The following is a 12,657-nucleotide window of genomic DNA, read 5'->3' as shown; positions in this document are numbered from 1 at the left end:
TTTCAGTCACATCAAGATCGGCGGATCTGGCAGGCAGTTCTGACAACGGAACTGCTTGCCGGATCACACTACTGCAAGTGTGAAAGTAGCCTTAGTGTTTGTGTTTTATTTTTACTTACCCCTTAGGGGCTGGAACCCTTGTCCTAGTCACCCTTAGGCCCCTTTCACATGGGTGAGATTTCTGCGCTGGTGCTGTGCGGCCCCAGATGAGCGGTGATTTTCACGCATCACTTGTGCGCTGCGTGAAAATTGCAACATGCTCTATGTTGTGCGTTTTCATGCAACGCAGGCCCCATAGAAGTTAATGGGGCTGCGTGAAAATCGCATTGTATCCGCAAGCAAGTGTGGACGCGGTGCGATTTTCACGCTTGGTTGCTAAGATGAAAGTCTATTCACTGTGTTATTTTCCCTTATAACATGGTTATAAGGGAAAATAATAGCATTCTTTAATACAGAATGCTTAGTAGAAGGTCAATATAATAAACATTATATACACCCCAGTATAATAAACATTGAGTGCGCCCCCCAGTATAATAAACATTGAGTGCGCCCCCCAGTATAACATTGAGTGCGCCCCCCCAGTATAATAAACATTGAGAGCGCCTCCCCCAGTATAATAAACATTGAGAGCGTCCCCCCCAGTATAATAAACATTGAGTGTGCCCCCCCAGTATAATAAACATTGAGTGCGCCCCCCCAGTATAATAAACAATGAGTGCGCCGCCCCCCCCAGTATAATAAACATTGAGTGCGCCCCCCCCAGTATATCAAACATTGAGAGCGCCCCCCCAGTATAATAAACATTGAGAGCGCCCCCCCAGTATAATAAACATTGAGAGCGCCCCCCAGTATAATAAACATTGAGAGCGCCCCCCCAGTATATCAAACATTGAGAGCGCCCCCCCAGTATATCAAACATTGAGAGCGCCCCCCCCAGTATAATAAACATTGAGTGCGCCCCCCCAGTATAATAAACAATGAGTGCGCCGCCCCCCCAGTATAATAAACATTGAGTGCGCCCCCCCCAGTATATCAAACATTGAGAGCGCCCCCCCAGTATATCAAACATTGAGAGCGCCCCCCCAGTATAATAAACATTGAGAGCGCCCCCCCCAGTATAATAAACATTGAGAGCGCCCCCCAGTATAATAAACATTGAGAGCGCCCCCCCAGTATATCAAACATTGAGAGCGCCCCCCCAGTATATCAAACATTGAGAGCGCCCCCCCCAGTATAATAAACATTGAGTGCGCCCCCCCAGTATAATAAACATTGAGAGCGCCCCCCCAGTATAATAAACATTGAGAGCGCCCCCCCCAGTATAATAAACATTAAGAGCGCCCCCCCAGTATATCAAACATTGAGAGCGCCCCCCCAGTATATCAAACATTGAGAGCGCCCCCCCAGTATATCAAACATTGAGAGCGCCCCCCAGTATAATAAACATTGAGAGCGCCCCCCCAGTATAATAAACATTGAGAGCGCCCCCCCCAGTATAATAAACATTGAGAGCGCCCCCCCAGTATAATAAACATTTAGAGCCCCCCCCCCAGTATAATAAACATTGGTGGCGCAGTGGGCAGTGCCAATAAAATAAATAAAAGTTAACTCACCTCCACCAATTGATCGCGCAGCTGCCGGTCTCCTGTTCTTTCTTCAGGACCTGTCAAAGGACCTGTGGTGACATCACTATGGTCATCACATGGTACATCATATGATCCATCACCATGGTGATGGACCATGTGATTAGCTCAGTGACGTCACCACAGGTCCTGAAGATAGAACAGGAGACTGGCAGCTGCGCGATCAACTGGAGGTGAGTTAATTTTTTATTTATTTTTTTAACCCTCATTGGCACTTCCCACTGCGCCACCAATGTTTATTATACTGGGGGGGGGGGGGGGAGGTGCACAAAATGTTTATTATACTGGGGGGGGGTGCACAAAATGTTTATTATACTGGGGGGGGGGGGGCGCACTCAATGTTAATACAAATACAGGAGGCGGGTGCCGGAATGAAATAGCCAGCACCCGACCTCTATGATAGGGGGCTGCGATCAGCGGCAGTTAACCCCTCAGGTGCCGCTCCCTGTCATAGAGGTCGGGTGCCGGCTATTTGAGGCACCCGCCTCCTGTATTTGTATTACAGGTCAGTTTTCTTCATTGGTGGCGCAGTGGCCACAGCCCCTCCCCTCCTCCTCCCATCCCTCTTCTTATTGGCGGAGGCAGCGGCAGCAGCAGCACAGGGGGGAGGGAGAGAGCCCCCATTGCCTCTATGGAAGCGCCGGCCCTGCCTAAAGTTAGTTAGTCAAGGACAACTCCGGCAGCCGGCGGGTGACACCCCATCAGACTGGTGTCACCCGGTGCGGCCCGCACCCCCCCTCGCAACGCCACTGCTAGGGAATACTAGGAATTGTAGTTTCACAACAGTTGGAATGCCGAAGGCTGCTGTCCCCTGATTTAGAGCATCAACCAGCCCATTCTAAGATCACATAGGTCCGACATTCAGCCAGGGACTCTGACAGAGAGCATCATGGGAGACCTGGCTGCAATGTCAGAGGAAATACTGCCTCCACAAGGGGAGCTCTCCGATCACCGGACAAAGACACAAAAAGTAGTGCCAACGCATTAGTAAGTTGCAGGGTCTGGCAGTGGAAACACAAGAAAAAAGAAAAATGTTGATCCAGATAACCCCTTTTAACCAGCTCAGCTCCCCTAGCTTAAACCCCCTTAATGACCAGACCACTTTTTACAATTCTGCTACTATCTTCCTGGCATCAGCCTCATCTTGTCGCTCCGTGCCTGCGCCGCATAAGATCCCTGGCACCCTCCAGCGCCAGTAGAAGATAGTACTGGGCATGCGCCGGATTTCAATGCGTTGGGAGAAAAAAAAAAGCCGCCCAGTGCAGTGAATACTAATGAGCTGGGCGGCACTAGGAAACGGCAGTTGGGGTGCGGCTGGGCACACAACTGAATGAGGGACAGCCCCTTGGGCACAGGTAAGGTAATTTGCATATTGATAAAAAATCACTTTTTATAAGTAAGGGAAAGGCAGCAAGGGGTGATAATGGTATAGTTTAATTATGCATATTATGACCAACAGAAGAATATATGTCACTTTATGCTCTGTAACGGCCCGTCAGTGTCCCTTTAAGTTAAATGTTCTGGATTGGCATTGTGCTGTTGGGCCACAAGATTCTGCCGTTTCCTAAACACTGCACATATATCTCCATATTCATGAGAGAGGTGGGGTTTACACAGGGTCTGGAGAAGGAGGAGAGAGCAGCCATCTAAGAAGGAACTGTGTGAGCAGTGAATCTGACGGCATCTAGGTGTGAGAGCATCGCTCAGTGACCAGAACTGCAGCTAAGTGAAGCTGATCGTGTCCAAGACCCGGATTCTGTCCAGAAGAAGAAAGATTGCTGCCAGGAACGCTGATGAGAGCAGAGGAACAAAGCAACATACACCGCGGTACCGCATGCTTGTTAGAGAGACATTTGTTCTGTTCAGTCACCAGCAGATGCAAAGCAGACCCGGGTCGTTAAGATCGTGCACACACCTCATTACAGTGTTGGTGCCTAGAGACTGAGACCAGACCTGTAGTTAGTTAGAGTTTCTGTTTGTGTCAGGTCACAAGCCTTACTACTGTTCATTGCAAGGACTCCATAACTTATAGTGACATTTCACAGTGGAGGGCTGATAAAACGCCCACAAACTCAAGCCAGGCTGGCATATTGCTCAGAAGGAATACTCAGGCACGTGCTACATGACCAGGGAATACTGTAGATCTGTGTAAGATTGTAAGCTGTAAGCTAGCCCATAACACACACCCATACAGTGATTCTTGTTCTTTTAGGGTAATAACAGGTAAGGTGTGGCAGTTTAGTTGTGCCCGCCAGTAGGTAAATTACTGCTCTTTCCTCCTGCATCCATCGGAGGGCGCCGTACTGTGCAGCACAAGGGTCTCAGCCTTCGGGCTGGGTGTATAAATATTGTATGCTAATCAGCATGTTGTGGTTGCGTTTATTGCCACATTTTAGTAAAATTCTGTTGTGGCAAAAGCTGGTGTTGGGGTTGCTTTCCTCATTCGTGACTTCACTGTATCCTGGGGAGCCCACCCCGGTACATGGCTTCCAGTGCACTAAGAAACTTTAGAGGAGATTGGCGCTTCTAGTTCCAGCATGGAGCATAACAAGGGAATAGGACTTACCAGAAAGTGGTGTAGCTTCATGGGAAGGGGCAGGGCCTAATATGCACCAATTAACACCACAATTCTGGTGCAAACGTCTCAAACTAAGCCAAACAATAGTCAGAGAAAAGTGTTCATCACTGTACCCCATTTATCATCCAAGCCTCAGCCCCAGTGGTAAATCTGGTGCAGGTCTAGAAAGCCAGTCTAAGCTTACGCCATCTATAGGGTTATCTGCTCTAGAGAATTATGAGTGAAGGAACACAAAAATAGATCTCCCATGTAATATACAACATGAGCTAAGAAGTAAATATTCTCATTACTTAAAATGACAAAAAAAAAAAGCAGCTTCTACCATGATAGTAATTCCAGTAACGGGAAGGGAAGCAGCACAAGTTAATAAGGAAGAACAGACATAAATTAAAAAATAAATCAAAAGCAGGACCCCGCTGGAGTCTAAGTCTCCAAGGCAACAGGATCAAAGTACCGAGACCAGACAGGCATTACACCGGCATCTCTGGTCTGATACAGGGTGACAAGCTGCATAAATCCTAAAAACCTACAAAGTAAAAGACCATCACAAAACAAGCAGCCACGCCATCTACTAACAAACAAGATGTACATACAATTCATCAGAATATTACTTTATCAGAGGATTGGGGGGGGGGGGGCGACGACTTCTTAAACCGTAACAAAATCTCACAGCTTCTGAAAACAGTTTTTTTCTTTTTTCCTTCTGTGCAGTTATCACCCCTTGAGCATGGACTGCGTCTGGTATTGCAAGTGATAAGGACCAGAAGCTTAAAGGACAGCATTTATCCTATTACAGGAAAAAGCAGATTTGAGGCAGCCCGTTAATGTTGTGGCTACAGAACATTACAATGTTAGCTGAATGAATACAGCGTTGGTGTTAACCTAGGTAAATAATTCTCAGCATTTTCATTTTTTACTCCCAGAGCCTTAACTTTTTTTGGTTTGTTTTTTGAGGGACATGTTGTACTTTCTAATGGCAATATTTTAAGAGGCATTCCGGTTTTATTACATATACTTGTTTAGAAAATAGGTAGGTATACAATTTTCAAAAATTTTGTATGCAGAGCTTTTTTATATTCGCATAATAGCCTCTCTATACAGGAAAAAAATGCCCATTTTAATCCTGTAAAATCCATCCATAAGAGATCTGAATAGGACTAAAAAAGGTCAATCAAGTCACGTGACCTATAGCATTAAAGATGTATTCTCAACACGCAGTTTCATACTTACCTGCTCCCGGCGCGCTGTCCACTTCCTGGTTTCGGCACTCGGCAGGGGGCGGGCTCCATCTTGAATGAAGTCTTCTCCCGGCCGGCCCCCGCGCAGGACTGAACGCGCACGCCGAGGCCGCGCATGCACCCTGGTGACTTCTTCCTGGCAAGTATACTATACCGGCCAGGAAGAAATCACCATAGCGCATGGGCAGACTCGGCCTGCACTTTCAGGACTACGCGCGGCCGGCCGGGAGAAGAGAAGTCGTCTGCTCAAGCGCAGCCACCGCGATTGCTGAGAAGAGCGGTGGCCGTAACCAGGGGAGACTGAAGACAACAGTCAGGTAAGTATATGTTTATTTTCTTCTAAGGTGTGGGAATTAGTTAATTGAATATATTTAGAAAAATTATCACTATTAAATCATTAACAGAGTTAACAGTGATCATTAAGATGGGAATACCCCTTTAAGTTAACTGTCCAGATTTGTAACATGCGAATAGTAGTTTATTGAGATGCCAAACATATACAGTATTTGCAGCATTTCATGTCTGTCAGTGTTGAAGCACATCTGACATTGTTCACCCTGTCATCCCTGTATGTGTTGTGTTTGCAATTGACAACATTACCTATAGACAGGCAGCCATTTTACAAATTACCTGAAAACAGGCAGCCATATAAACACACATACAGAGAAGTAGTTTAATAGCCACAATGGTTCACTATTATTCCCATGTAGTTATTCCAGGTTAGTGTCCTGTGTGCTGAACCAGCACATACACAAATGGACAAAATGGCTCCGTTCAAAGAAAGAAAAACCCACAATGGTCAATTAAATAACTTTAAGACTGACAAAAGTAATAATAAACAAATAAAAATTATTGAAAATCAACTAATGAAAATCAGACAATGCTTTTGAATTGTGGTGCAACTAAATAATTTTAAAAAACAGACTAATGAAACTCCCTGATAAAAAATGGTATCCCTAGAAAAGAATTGTAAATAAATTGAACACGAGGACATGTCAAACTAAGACGTGTCCTGTAATTACCATCACAGGTGTCTTCAAACTTGTAATCAGTCTATTTAAAAGGGTGAAAAGTAGTCCTTGTGCTGTTTGGTATCATGGTGAGCACCACACTGAACAAGGACCAAAGAAAGCTAAGGAGAGAGTTGTTGCAAGAGATTATAAAGAAGATTATAGACAAACACGTTAAAGTTAAGGGCTATAAGGCCTTGATGTGCCTGTTACTACAGTTGAACATATTATTTAGAAGTTTAAAGGTCTACAGGACTGTGGCCAACCTCCGTGGACTTGGCCGCAAGAGGAAAATTGATGAAAAATTGAAGAGACAAATAATACAAAAGGAAACAAACAGCCCAAGACAACTTCCAAAGAGATTAGAGGTGAACTTCAAGGTCAAGGTACATCAATGCCAGATCGCACCATCTGTTGCTGTCTTAGTCAAAGTGGACCTAATGGAAGATGACTGAGGAGGAAACCATTGATGAAAGGACATCTTTTAAGAAAAAAAAAAAAAAGACTGGAATTTGCCAAAATGCATATTGACAAGTCACAAAGCTTCAGGGAGAATGTCCTTTGGCTAGATTATACAAAATTGGAGCTTTTTTTGGCAAGTCACATCAGCTTTACGTTCACAGATGCAAAAATCAAGCATACAAAAGAGGAACATTGTACCTACTCAGAAAACTGAAGGCTGCTTTGCTGCCTCTGACACAAGGTGTTGAATCTGTGCAGGGTACAATGAAATCTCAAGACTATCAAGGCATTCTGGAGCAGAATGTGCTGCCAGTGTCAGAAAGCATGGTCTCAATTGCATGGTCAACCCCCCCTCCTGAGCAGACCTGCAAAGGGAAACATACTTAACTGCTTCCTTGCTGCTCTGCTGGGCTCCTTAGATAAACTTCCTGTTTGAGGCCACCACGGTCAATTGCGTCACGTCACACGTGTCAGTTTGCCATAGCAATAATGGGAGAAGGTCACCACTATGGCATGTGTTCTGTCAGAATACTATACCTTATCAGAATGCTATAGCCTCGTCACTTCCGGTGACGCAGCAGCAACCAAAGTGACGAGAATCAGCTGGAGGATGGGGTGCGCGGCAAGCCCAGATCCACAAGTAAGTCAAAATTATAGCACCGCCACGGGAGAAGCGCCCACTTGTGCTTGCGCAAAACCAGCCGGGACACACTGCACCTGGAGCCATGGCTGGGTAGGAGAGGGTGCGCACGCGCGGCTATATACTCCCGTCGGCCACACACATCAGGATTACACCGCGTGTGCGCACTTAGGGTTAGTTAGATTTGTCAGTGCAAAATGTCCCATCAGATCTCCCTACGCCTGAGTGCACACGCGCGGACACAGATCATCATAAGCCAGGCATGTCCAAACTGCAGCCCTCCAGCTGTTGTGAAACTACAACTCCCAGCATGCCCTAATAGCTGTAAGCTATCCAGGCATGCTGGGAGTTGTAGTTTTGCAACAGCTGGAGGGCCGCAGTTTGGACATGCCTGTCGTAAGCAGTGTGGCTCCAGGTGCAGTGTGTCCCAGACGGTTTCGCACATGCGCATTAAGTGTGCCTTCTCCTGCGGTGGTGCTATAAAACTTTGACTTACCCATGGATCTGCGCTTGCGCAGCGTCGCACACCCCGTCCTCCAGCTGATTCTCATCACTTCCGATGCAGCCATGAGGGTATAGCATTCTGATAAGTTATAGTATTCTGACAGAACACCTGCAATCGGCATCAAACAGGAAGTCTACATCCAAGGAGCTCAAAGGGGCAGCTAAGGCCAGGGATCAAAGATACCATGATTTCCTTTCCAGGACTCATCAGGACGATGGGTTTGCCACAATCAACACCCTACCCCCCCCCCAAAAAAAAGTGCACAACCCTTTTAACTACCGCTCATGTAGTCACCAGTCACCACTTTAAAGATGGCGTCGACAGACAAACAGCAGAGGCCTGGGGCAAATGTATGCAATCAGCAATAAGGCATTTAACCCCTCAGATGCTGTGGTCATCCGAGCAGTGCAGACACATGAGCTGCACGCTCCCATGTCTAAAACAGCGTTACCCGGTTGAGATTGGAGAAGCTGTTATGTGCCGGTGATGGCTCAGAGCCTCATGGAATATTCCAATACAGGCCAGCAGGTGGCAGCACTGTATTGGAATACAGTGGTGTTTTCTGTGATTGATAAATACCCAAAACAGAACACAAAAGGCAAGTTAATGATTGTTATAGTCACCTAGGGTTCCATGGCCGGAGGGTCTCCATTGTTTCAAACAGCAGAGACCAGCGGCTAATGACTGACCAGCCATGACAGCCTTTAGATGCCATGATCAAGGCCTCTAAACACTCAAAAACCTGGAAGCGCGCACTTCCGGGTCATTAGTGGCACCCCCCTGCAGCCAATGGGGATGCCGGCAATTGACTTTAACACGCTGGGTCTCTCCGAATAAAAAATAAAATACATAAATAACAACAAAAAATATAAACACCATGGGCATCACCGCATCAGAAAACACCTGTACTGTTGAAATATAAAAATATTTTCAAAAAGTCACACATACTCCAAGATGGCATCAATAAAAACTACAGATAATTTATACATACGTGTTAATGTTGTAATCATACTGACCCAGAGAATGAAGCGCACAGGTCAGTTTTGCCGCAAAGGGAACAACGTAGGGACAAAACCCATAAAACTGTGGAGGAATTGCACCCCATTTGGAATTGTATTTCCGCTTCCAACTACATTGTATGCCATATCAAATGGTGGCATTAGAAAGTACCACCCCTCAAGGTATTCAAAACTGATTTTACAAACTTTGTTAACCCTTTAGGTGTTCCACAAGAATTAATGGAAAATAGAGATGCAATTTAAAAATTTCACTTTTTTGGCATATTTTCAATTTTAATATTTTTTTTTCCAGTCACAAAGAAAGGGTTAACAGCTAAACAAAACTCAATATTTATGGCTCCGATTCTGTAGTTTACAGAAACACCCCATATGTGGTCATAAACCGCTGTGCGGGCACACGGCAGGGCGCAGAAGGAAAGGAATGCCATACGGTTTTTGGAAGGCCCCCCCTGATGCACCCCTAGAGTAGAAACTCCAAAAAAAGTGACCCCATTTAGAAACTACGGGATAGGGTGGCAGTTTTGTTGGTACTATGTTAGGGTACATATGATTTTTGGTTGCTCTATATTACACTTTTTGTGAGGCAAGGTAACAAGAAATAGCCGTTTTGGCAGTTTTTTATTTTTTTGTTATTTTCAAAATTTATCTGACAGGTTAGAGCATGTGGTATTTTTATAGACCAGGTTTTCACAGACGCGCTGATACCCAATATGTATACTTTTTTTTAAAATTCATGTAAGTTTTACACAAAGAAAAAAAAAAAAAAGAAAAAATCATGTTTTAGTGTTTCCATAGCCTGAGAACCATAGTTTTTTTCCGTTTTGGGGCGATTATCTTGGGTAGGGTATGATTTTTGCGGGATGAGATGACGGTTTGATTGGCACTATTTTGGGGTGCATATGACTTTTTGATCGCTTGCTATTACACTTTTTGTGATGTAAGGTGACAAAAAATGGTTTATTTAGCACAGTTTTTATTTTTTATAGCGTTCATCTGAGGGGTTAGGTCATGTGATATTTTTATAGAGCCGGTCGATACGGACGCGGCGATACCTAATATGTCAACTCCCCCCCCCCCAACTTAAGGACACATGATGTCATGTGCATTTCCGATCATTTCATTTCAATTTCTCTATTTCTATAATACATAGTAATACCTACAAAAACCGGAATTAGTACTCACCGGTAATTATTTTTCCATGAGATCACCACAATGGCAACACAAGGAGATTGACCCCTGACCTCTGTAGGGGCAGGAAGCAGAGAAAGGTTTAAATACCCCCCTCCCACCACCACCAGCGATTCCAAAATACAAGAGTAGAAAGGTGGTGGAAACCCTGTGATTTTATAACATCCGAATAAAACCAAAAAGAAGGGAAAGCATTACTCCATAACAATCCCCAAAACAAGAAGAACAACATAATGGGAGGGAATTTATATGCAGTCGTGGAGATCTCATGGAAAAAGAATTACCGGTGAGTACCAATTACGGTTTTCCATAGCATCACCACGACGGCAACACAAGGAGCTATACAAAATATGATCATGGGGGGGTAACAGCCTGAAGGACTTTTTGTCCAAAAGACATGTCTGATTCTTTGAAAAGGTCTAGTCTATAGTGTTTAATAAAGGAATGGATACTGGACCAACTCGGGCCCAAATATATACTCCCCCGAGAAAGGTATAGAACAAAGTCTCGATTTAGAGACCTTGTCTCCAGACCAACATCTGACCCATAGGGCTCTCCGAGCTGCATTTGAGAGTCCTGCGTCCTTAGCCGCAAACCGAACAGACTCTGCGGAGGCATCAGCAAGAAAAGCCGTGGCAGACTTTAAGAGTGGGAGCGCACCTAGGAGCTCCTCGTTATCGGATGCACGATTTTATAACTCAGAAAGCAATACGAACATGGATCTGGCTACAGAGGTAGCAGCTATGTTAGATTTTAAATTGTACATAGTTGCATCCCAGGACCTACATAATAGACCATCGGCCTTCCTGTCCATAGGGTCTCTTAGTTGTGATGAGTCTTCAAAAGGTAGAGAGGTTTTTTAGTTGACTTTCGCTACCTGAGCATCTATCTTAGGAATCATACAGTCCTGATCAAAAGTTTAAGACCACTTGAAAAATAGCAAAAAATAATATTTAGCATGGCTGGATCTTAACAAGGTTCCAAGTAGAACTTCAACATGCAACAAGAAGAAATGGCAGTGAGACAAATAATTTTTTGAGCATTCAATTCAATTTAATTTAATGAAAACAACGAATGAACTGAAACAGGCTGTTTTTCAGCTGATCAAAAGTTTAGGACCACACCTCCCCCAAAAAATACCCCCCCCCCCCCCAAAAACAGAAATCCAACTTCCAAACATGAACTCAGTAATGAGTAGCTCTGCCGTTATCGTTGATCACTTCAAAAATTTGTTTCGGCATGCTTGTAGCGTTGTCCTATTGAAAAACACAGTCGTTACCACACAGACGAGGGCCCTCAGTCATGAGGAATGCTCTCTGCAACATCTGGACATAGCCAGCGCCCGTTTGACACTCCTACACTTCCTGAAGCTCCATTGTTCCACTGAAGATAAAATCACCCCAGACCAATTATGGCGCGTAGAAAACATCTCAGATGGGATCTGCTTGTCATGCCAGTAACGTTGGAAACCATCAGGACCATCAAGGAAAATAAATTCTCAGAGAATAAAACTTTCTTCCACCTTTGACTGTCCCATTTTTGGTGCGCTCTTGCAAAGTCCAAATGAGCAGTTCTGTGGCGTTCAAGGAGACGAGGTCTTTGAAGAGGTATTTTGTTTTTGAAGCCCTTCAGTCTCAGATGCCGTCTGATGGCTATGGGGCTGCAGTGAGCACCAGTAAGGGCCTTAATTTGGGTGGAGGATCGTCCAGTGTCTTGACGGACAGCCAATTGGATCCTCCGGCTCAGTGCTGGTGAAATTATTTTGGGTCTTCCACTTGACTTTTTTGTTCCATAACCCTTAGGCTCATTTAAGAAATTCCAAATGACTGTCTTACTGCGTCCCACCTCAGCAATGATGGCGCGCTGAGACCCTGCTTATGCAGTTCAACAACCCGACCACGTTCAAAAAGGGAGAGTTTTTTTGCCTTTGCCATCACAATGTGTGACTACCTGACAGAAAATGACAATGAATCCACATTTTTGCACAGATTTGGCCTTTTAAAGGCATGTGGTCCTAAACTTTTGATCAGCTGAAAAACAGCCTGTTTCAGTTTATTCGTTGTTTTCATGAAATTGAATGCGCAAAACATTTTTTGTCTCACTCCCATTTCTTCTTGTTGCATGTTGAAGCTCTACTTGGACCCTTGTTAAGATCCAGCCATGCTAAATATGATTTTTTGCCATTTTTCAAGTGGTCTTAAACTTTTGATCAGGACTGTATTAAATATTTTGGCCTCCTCTCGAGCAAAAAGTAGACGGCTCTGATATGCCCTGGAGATTCAGACCATTCATCTAATATCAAGCCTTTAATATATAGGGAAGACTTTAATTTTTTTCACACACAGACCACCGAACATTTCCTCTCGAACAGAAG

At 44.6% G+C, this 12,657-nt stretch overlaps 1 protein-coding gene across 5 annotated transcripts in view; it reads right to left on the bottom strand.

Moving 5' to 3' along the window:
* SLC7A3 (solute carrier family 7 member 3) overlaps positions 1 to 12,657 on the bottom strand; it is an 83,664-nt gene that overhangs the window by 27,587 nt on the left and 43,420 nt on the right. Inside the window, exon 1 of one of the 5 annotated variants that reach the window (XM_044305600.1) lies at positions 7,320 to 7,420. The exons of 2 other annotated variants lie outside the window; for them this stretch is intronic. The gene's annotated coding sequence lies outside the window, so the exon portion shown is untranslated. Of the gene's footprint in view, positions 1 to 7,133; positions 7,155 to 7,314; positions 7,421 to 12,657 lie in introns of those variants that run through there. 2 more of the 5 variants (XM_044305596.1, XM_044305601.1) reach the window with 2 other exon arrangements.

Source organism: Bufo gargarizans, chromosome 9 (assembly GCF_014858855.1).
Source record: "Bufo gargarizans isolate SCDJY-AF-19 chromosome 9, ASM1485885v1, whole genome shotgun sequence".
Classification (NCBI taxonomy): domain Eukaryota; kingdom Metazoa; phylum Chordata; class Amphibia; order Anura; family Bufonidae; genus Bufo; species Bufo gargarizans.
This window is presented reverse-complemented; position numbering and strand designations above follow the sequence as displayed.